Source organism: Canis lupus, unplaced genomic scaffold, assembly GCF_048164855.1.
Source record: "Canis lupus baileyi unplaced genomic scaffold, mCanLup2.hap1 Scaffold_256, whole genome shotgun sequence".
Taxonomy (NCBI): Eukaryota; Metazoa; Chordata; class Mammalia; order Carnivora; family Canidae; genus Canis; species Canis lupus.
The window spans coordinates 76,086-84,022 of NW_027326503.1; the positions used below are offsets into that span (position 1 = coordinate 76,086).

Consider the following 7,937-nt stretch of genomic DNA (forward strand, 5'->3'; position numbering starts at 1 on the left):
AAAAAATACAAATAATAATAATGATAATTCACCTAGGAGTGCTTGGCTGGCTTAGTTGGTAGAGCATGCAAGTCTTGATCTCTGGGTCGCGGGTTCCAGCCCCACATTGGGTGTGGAGATTACTTAAATAAACAATAGAGCTGAAACATTCCATTGTAGGCACACAAAAAAACAGTTCATCTAAAAACGTTTTATCCTATTCGTATGTATTTGATTTACTTGTTTTGTTAAATTATATTCAGACTACCCACAGAATTTCATGAGACAGGAGACAAAATCTGCCTCACGCCGAGGTATTTTCCTTGCTGGCAAATTTTATAAGAGATCCTTTTTAAAAAGATTTTATTGATTTTATATATATATATATATATATATATATATATATATATATATATATATATTTTTTTTTTTTTTTTTTTTTATGATAGGCACACAGTGAGAGAGAGAGAGAGGCAGAGACACAACACAGGCAGAGGGAGAAGCAGGCTTCATGCACCGGGAGCCCGACGTGGGATTCGATCCTCGATCTCCAGGATCGCGCCCTGGGCCAAAGGCAGGCACCAAACCGCTGCGCCACCCAGGGATCCCCCCTTATTGATTTTAAATATTCTCTTTATTCATGAGAAACACGGAGAGAGGTAGAGACCTAAGCAGAGGAAGAAGAGGGAGAAGCAAGCTCCCTGCAGAGAGCCCTTTGCGGACCTCGATCCCAGGACTCTGGGATCAGGCCCTAGATTCATGAGGGCAGACACTCGACCCCTGAACCGCCCAGGTGTCTTAAGGGTTTTAAGGGGGCAGGCCTGGGTGGCTCAGCGGTTTAGCGCCGTCTTCAGCCCCGGACGTGATCCTGGGGATCCAAGATCGGGTCCCACGTCAGGCTCCCTGCATGGAGCCTGCTTCTCTCTCCCTCTCTGCTTTTCATAAGTAAATGAAAACTTAAGGGAAAAAAAAAAAAAAGAGGCAAAACTAAAACTTAAAAACAGCTTTAGGGAAATGAACAACCTAAACCAGAAAGAGAAAAACAGTAGTACAACGGTCAGTTGCTCCCACAAACCGTGAAAGTGCGGCTGAGGTTAGCAGAGCTGGAGAAGAAAAGAAAACAAGAAGTCAACTTCGATTCGAGTCTCGCCCTGAGCTTTCCTCTTGCGCTAAGCCCCGCTCCCAACCCTCCCCGAGAACAGCAAAGAGCCTCTGTAAGCGCGGCTCCGGAGAACTTAGGCTCTGTCTTTGACAACCCAGTGTTTCCCCGAGGGGGTGCACCGTTCCTGGAGGTACTGCAATACCAGGTCGATGCGCGGAGTGGACGGAGCAAGCTCCTATTCCATCTCCCTGCTCCAAAAATCCATTTAATATATTGTCCTCGGATAGAGGACGTATCAGATATTAAACTGATAAGAACAGATACTACACTTGATCTTAGCCAAAAGGCCGAGAAGCGATACCGCCGCGCACCCCCCCGCGCACGCCCTCCCGACGACGTCCACCTTACACTCACGGTGACTCGCCTCCCGCTCCGCCCACGTCCCGCTCCCCCCGCTTCTCCCACCGTGGCACGGGCGGCACTAGCCGCTAGGCTCTCCTGAGCCCTTGTAAAGTCTCTTCCTTTTAAAAGACAAACGATGCGTCCGTCGTCGCGTCGTCGCCGGCCCCGCAAGGCCCTTCCTAATTTGAATGGCCCGCCCCTCCGCGCGCGGAGCCCTAGAGGCGCGGCGGGCGGCGGAACCCGGCTGCGGGCCAGGCGCCCTCGGCTTCCCGCTTTGGCCCGCCTCGGGGGAGGGCCGTGGAACCGGGCGTGGGGCTGGCGCCGGGGGCTGGCGCGGAGTCGTCCCAGGGCCCAGGAGGCTCCTCACGTCGTCACTGCGGGACCCTACAGGCTGGCTGGGGCCAGGGCGTGGGGAGCCCAGAAGCGCCTGGCTGGCGTCACCTGCCAAGGGCTCCAGACACCAGTTGGGACCCGAGACCGGGCCCTGAACGGGTGGCCTCCCTACCGCCCCATCGGGAGGGCTCCCTGGGCATCTACCTAACCCCCTGGGCCTCCGTTTCCCCAGGGCAGAAGTGGCCACCTTCCTACGTTCCCTCCTTCGTGGGACTGAGGGAAGGCCGAGGTAGCTCGTGACCTGACCTGGGGGTTTGAGTGGTCCAGGATGTGGGTCCTAGGTGCCACGAGGTACCAGTGGAGGCGTCGTGCCTGTGACACCGAAACGAGTGAGCCGCGTGCGCTATACCGTAGCCAGACGCTTCTCCTCGGCTGGGCCAGACTTGCGCTCAGCGCTCTCTTCGCGTCCAACTTGCAGAGTTTACCTGCGGAAGGAGGGAAGGAGCGGTGGAGGCAGAGGTTAGGCAACTGGCCCGAGACCACACAGCTTGGCGAGTGCAAGGGGCAGGCTAGGCCGAGGAAGCCGGGGGCGCCGACAAACGAGGAATGGTTCTTCTGAGTCAGGCCCACGAGGAGACTGAGCATTGCCGATGCTGACACACGGGTCCTCTGGGGTCCTCTGCCCGCTGCCTCCGCCGACGGGACGCGGGCGGGGGTGGGGGGTGGGGCGGGTGCGCCCCGGAGCGTGGAGCTGGCGTGCGTGGGCGCTAAGCCCTGCGGACCTGTGGGACCTAGCGAGTCACCTGGCCTCCTCCGTCAACCCTTCCATCTGACATCTCTAAACCGGGAGATGATGAGATGACAACTTATCAGACATGATTATTAGCAGTAAGGATACAGGCTTCTTTCTTTTTTTTAAGATTCAATTCATTCATTCATTCATTCTTTCATGCATGCATGTATGTATGTATGTATGTATGTATGTATGTATGTATGAGAGACCGAGGGGGAGAGAGAGGCAGAGACATAGGCAGGGGGAGGAACGGGCTCCCTCCCAGGAGCCCCATGCACGACTCGATCCCAAGACCCGGGATCACCACCTGGGCCACAGACTGACTGACGCTCAACCGCTGAGCCACCCAGGTGGCCCACGACACATGTTCCGCATACGGTATATCGGTGAGAACCAGACGCAGGCCAAAACCTGTCAGGCAGGTCCTTTCTCTGTAGCCTCCTCGTCTGGAAAGGGAGACTATCAACAGCTGGCAGAGAGTCCTGTGCTTCATCTTCCCTCATCCACCCAGGGCCCCTGCTTCTCCCTTACCTGGCTTCCCTGTATTCCACAGCACGGCGTCACTTGACATTTTATACATTTATTTATTGCCGTTTAGCCTCATAGCATGTAAGCTCTAGAACGGGGAGCTTGTTCTGTTTGGTGCACATTTATACCTCCAGCGCTTCCATCGAACAGAACGTGGCATACGCTGACTATATTTCATTGAGTAAACGAATCAGTAAATATTATATAATGTGACCCGTACCTATAGAAAGTGACTAGCCAACCTCTGGGCCTGTCGTAATCATGACTCTGCCTGGGTTCTAGTATAGTTCCGCTCCCTTCCACGCTCCTAAGGCCATCTTGTGCTCGCCAATTTAGCTTTGTAGCATTTCATCTTAGAATGAGGTGCTTTGGATTGCAGATATGCATGTTCTGTCAAGGAAAAGGAATATTTGGGATCCCTGGGTGGCGCAGCGGTTTGGCGCCTGCCTTTGGCCCAGGGCGCGATCCTGGAGACCCGGGATCGAATCCCACATCGGGCTCCCGGTGCGTGGAGCCTGCTTCTCCCTCTGCCTGTGTCTCTGCCCCTCTCTCTCTCTCTCTCTCTCTCTGTGACTATCATAAATAATTTTTTAAAAAAATGTACATAAAAAAAAGGAAAAGGAATATTTATCATCGTGAAGTAGTGATTTCCTATTCTAGGGGGCACCTGGTTGGCTGGGTCCTCCGAGCACGTGACTCTTAATATCGAGGTCATGAGTTCAAGTCCCACGCCTGATGTGGAGCCTAATGAAAAATAAACAAATAAAATACTTAAAGAAAAAGATTTTATTTATTTATTCGTGAGAGACACATAAAGAGTGTCAGAGACGGCAGAGGGAGAAGCTGGCTCCTCGCCAGGAGCCGGATGCGGGACTCTGTCCCAGGATCCGGGATCACCCCCGGAGCCAAAGGCAGATGTCCAACCACTGAGCTACCCAGGTGCCCTTAAATAAAATACTTTATTTTTCTTAAAAAATTTTATTTATTTATTCATGAGAACACACACACACACACACACACACACACACACAGAGGCAGAGACACAGGGAGAAGCAGGGAGAAGCAGGCTCCATGCAGGGAGCCCGACGTGGGACTCGATCCCGGGTCTGCAGTATCACGCTCTGGGCCGAAGGCAGGCACCAAACCCCTGAGCCACCGGGGCTGCCCTAAAATACTTTAAAAAATGGTTTATCGGGGCACCTGGGTGGCTCAGTTGGTTAGGCATCTCCCTTCGTCTCAGGTCTTGAGCCTAGGATCCTGGGATCGAGTTCTGCATCGGGCTCCCTGCGAGGAGCCTGTTTCTCCCTCTGCCTATGTCTCTGCCTCTGTCTCTGTGTCTCTTGTGAATAAATAGATAAATAATCTTTAAAAAAATAATAGAATCTTTAGAAAAATCACTCGAGGTGGGACAGTTTGCCACCTTGCTGCTCAAAGTGTGGTCCCTACCCCAGCAGCACCGGGGTCCCATGAGCATGTTGGAAATGCAGAGCCACAGAGTATTTAACAAGACTCTCCTGGAACGCACGTGTACCTTACGGGTTGACGAGCGTTCTGCTACAGGACTTGATGACTGAGGGAGAGAGACGGGAGCAGCAGCAAACATAGTTTTTAGGATCTCAGCTCTCACAACCAATATACGCAACCCAATCTTCTCACCGCTCTTCTCTCACCTTTACCTTCTGAACCTCTGAGGAGAGTCTGCAAAGCAGTTTCCACAATCTTCTGGTGGTCAGACAGAGAAAAGGAGGGTGCCCAGAACACAGGAGGCAAGGTTTCGTTTTTTCTTTTTAAGTTGTTAGTGACTCAGAGCCTCCAAGAACTGTGGCTGGGATAATAAAAAAGCCTTAATGCTCCTGGAGAGAGACGAACAAAGAAGCGTGGAGCTGTCACACTGCGTTTCTTTGACACGTGTCGGTGTTGATCCAAGCCTGAAAGCCCAGGATGTTACGCGTGGTGGTCAAGGCAGTGCATGGGCCCACAGAGCGCCTGCCCCCAGCCTCTCATCCCGAATATATTCAGGATCCTGGGACTAAAATAGCAGGGCTTATGTGCTGGAGAGCAAGTTTCATGTCCCGCTAGATTAGATCTGTAATACTAGTGAGACTCAGAACCCAGAACGGGGCTTCACAAGTTGCCTGCCATTATTTAGCACCCACTGTGTGCCAGCTAATCCCTTCGTTTTCTGTTTTGGTCTTTCCACAATCCCAAAGGGAAAATGTTATCTATCATGTTTTTCACCTGAAGAAATCGAGGCTGCCAAGGACCACCGCCCAATATCTTCATTCAGCTTTCTTCCTCTTCCTCCTCTCACAGAATTAAGGGGACCCTTACTCTTGGCTGGTTGTTTTACATCTTGGTTATCGGTGGATCCTTATTCCCATCCACCATGTGAGGACGTGGGTCAGGGTTTATGATCTCCACTTAACAGATGGGAAAACTGAGCTTCAGAAAGAGATTTGAGCTAACTAGACGCGGAAACAGACTCAGGTGCATATGGCATGGCGGGGCGGGGCGGGGGGAGGGGGGGCGGGGGTTGCGTTGGCACGCACTGATTTAAGAAGCTGGAAAACACGCTCCCAAGAGCAGAATGTTGGGAGTCTGGCCCATTGTTTAAGATCCAAAGTGGGGGGCACCTGGATGGCACAGTCAGCTGCGTCCGACTGTTGGTTTCTGCTCAGGTCGTGACCTCAGGATCGTGAGATGAAGCCCCACAGCGGGGTGAGTCTTCAGCCAGGAGTCTGCTTAGATTTCTCTCGCCGTCTGCCCCTCCCCTCCCTTCCCTTCCAACAAATCAATAAATAAATCTTTTTTTTTTTAAATGTTTATTTATTTATGATAGTCACACACACAGAGAGAGAGAGAGAGAGAGAAAGAGAGAGAGAGGCAGAGACATAGGCAGAGGGAAAAGCAGGCTCCATGCACCCGGAACCCGACGTGGGATTGGATCCCGGGTCTCCAGGATCACGCCGTGGGCCAAAGGCAGGCGCTAAACCGCTGCGCCACCCAGGGATCCCAAGGATGCTTAACTCTTAGAAATCTTTAATTTCCAGTGAAAACTAAGAAGCAAGCCACCGTGAACCATCTTAGCATTTTGTGGCTTGGCAGATTTATCCTTTTGTAATTTCTAGAAACACATGCTTTCTCATGTACATTTCTTACTGTGGCACTAAACACGTTTATTAATAGATCCAAATATATTCAATTCCTCTATTTAAGAAAAAAAGCAAAAAGCGGATAAGCCACTTTTTTTGTTCAGTAAGCGATGTTTCAATGTTTCATTTATTATCTTATTTGGATGTGATCCGGATATCTAACGAAAGTAACTCATCTCTTAGCTTAGCTTAGCAAAACTTTAAGGTTTCAGGCGGAGTCAGTTAGGTTGAGCGTCCGCTTTCAGCTCAGGTCATGATCCCAGGGTCCTGGGATCAAGGCCTGAGTCAGGCTCCCTGCCCAGCAGAGTCCGATTCTCCCTCTCCCTCTGCCCCCTGCTCATGCTCTCTCACACACACTCTATCTCAAATAAATACATAGAATTGGAAAAAAAATAAAAAGTAAAAAAATACAAATAATAATAATGATAATTCACCTAGGAGTGCTTGGCTGGCTTAGTTGGTAGAGCATGCAAGTCTTGATCTCTGGGTCGCGGGTTCCAGCCCCACATTGGGTGTGGAGATTACTTAAATAAACAATAGAGCTGAAACATTCCATTGTAGGCACACAAAAAAACAGTTCATCTAAAAACGTTTTATCCTATTCGTATGTATTTGATTTACTTGTTTTGTTAAATTATATTCAGACTACCCACAGAATTTCATGAGACAGGAGACAAAATCTGCCTCACGCCGAGGTATTTTCCTTGCTGGCAAATTTTATAAGAGATCCTTTTTAAAAAGATTTTATTGATTTTATATATATATATATATATATATATATATATATATATATATATTTTTTTTTTTTTTTTTTTTTTTTATGATAGGCACACAGTGAGAGAGAGAGAGAGGCAGAGACACAACACAGGCAGAGGGAGAAGCAGGCTTCATGCACCGGGAGCCCGACGTGGGATTCGATCCTCGATCTCCAGGATCGCGCCCTGGGCCAAAGGCAGGCGCCAAACCGCTGCGCCACCCAGGGATCCCCCCTTATTGATTTTAAATATTCTCTTTATTCATGAGAAACACGGAGAGAGGTAGAGACCTAAGCAGAGGAAGAAGAGGGAGAAGCAAGCTCCCTGCAGAGAGCCCTTTGCGGACCTCGATCCCAGGACTCTGGGATCAGGCCCTAGATTCATGAGGGCAGACACTCGACCCCTGAACCGCCCAGGTGTCTTAAGGGTTTTAAGGGGGCAGGCCTGGGTGGCTCAGCGGTTTAGCGCCGTCTTCAGCCCCGGACGTGATCCTGGGGATCCAAGATCGGGTCCCACGTCAGGCTCCCTGCATGGAGCCTGCTTCTCTCTCCCTCTCTGCTTTTCATAAGTAAATGAAAACTTAAGGGAAAAAAAAAAAAAAGAGGCAAAACTAAAACTTAAAAACAGCTTTAGGGAAATGAACAACCTAAACCAGAAAGAGAAAAACAGTAGTACAACGGTCAGTTGCTCCCACAAACCGTGAAAGTGCGGCTGAGGTTAGCAGAGCTGGAGAAGAAAAGAAAACAAGAAGTCAACTTCGATTCGAGTCTCGCCCTGAGCTTTCCTCTTGCGCTAAGCCCCGCTCCCAACCCTCCCCGAGAACAGCAAAGAGCCTCTGTAAGCGCGGCTCCGGAGAACTTAGGCTCTGTCTTTGACAACCCAGTGTTTCCCCG

The 7,937-nt window shown here is 50.3% G+C and overlaps 1 non-coding gene across 1 annotated transcript; it reads right to left on the reverse strand.

The window, feature by feature from the left end:
- Positions 1 to 1,249: 1,249 nt before the first annotated feature.
- LOC140629790 (U2 spliceosomal RNA) lies at positions 1,250 to 1,440 on the reverse strand. Its single transcript, XR_012027611.1, has one exon. It is a non-coding gene; the product is annotated as a U2 spliceosomal RNA (small nuclear RNA).
- Positions 1,441 to 7,937: the final 6,497 nt, after the last annotated feature.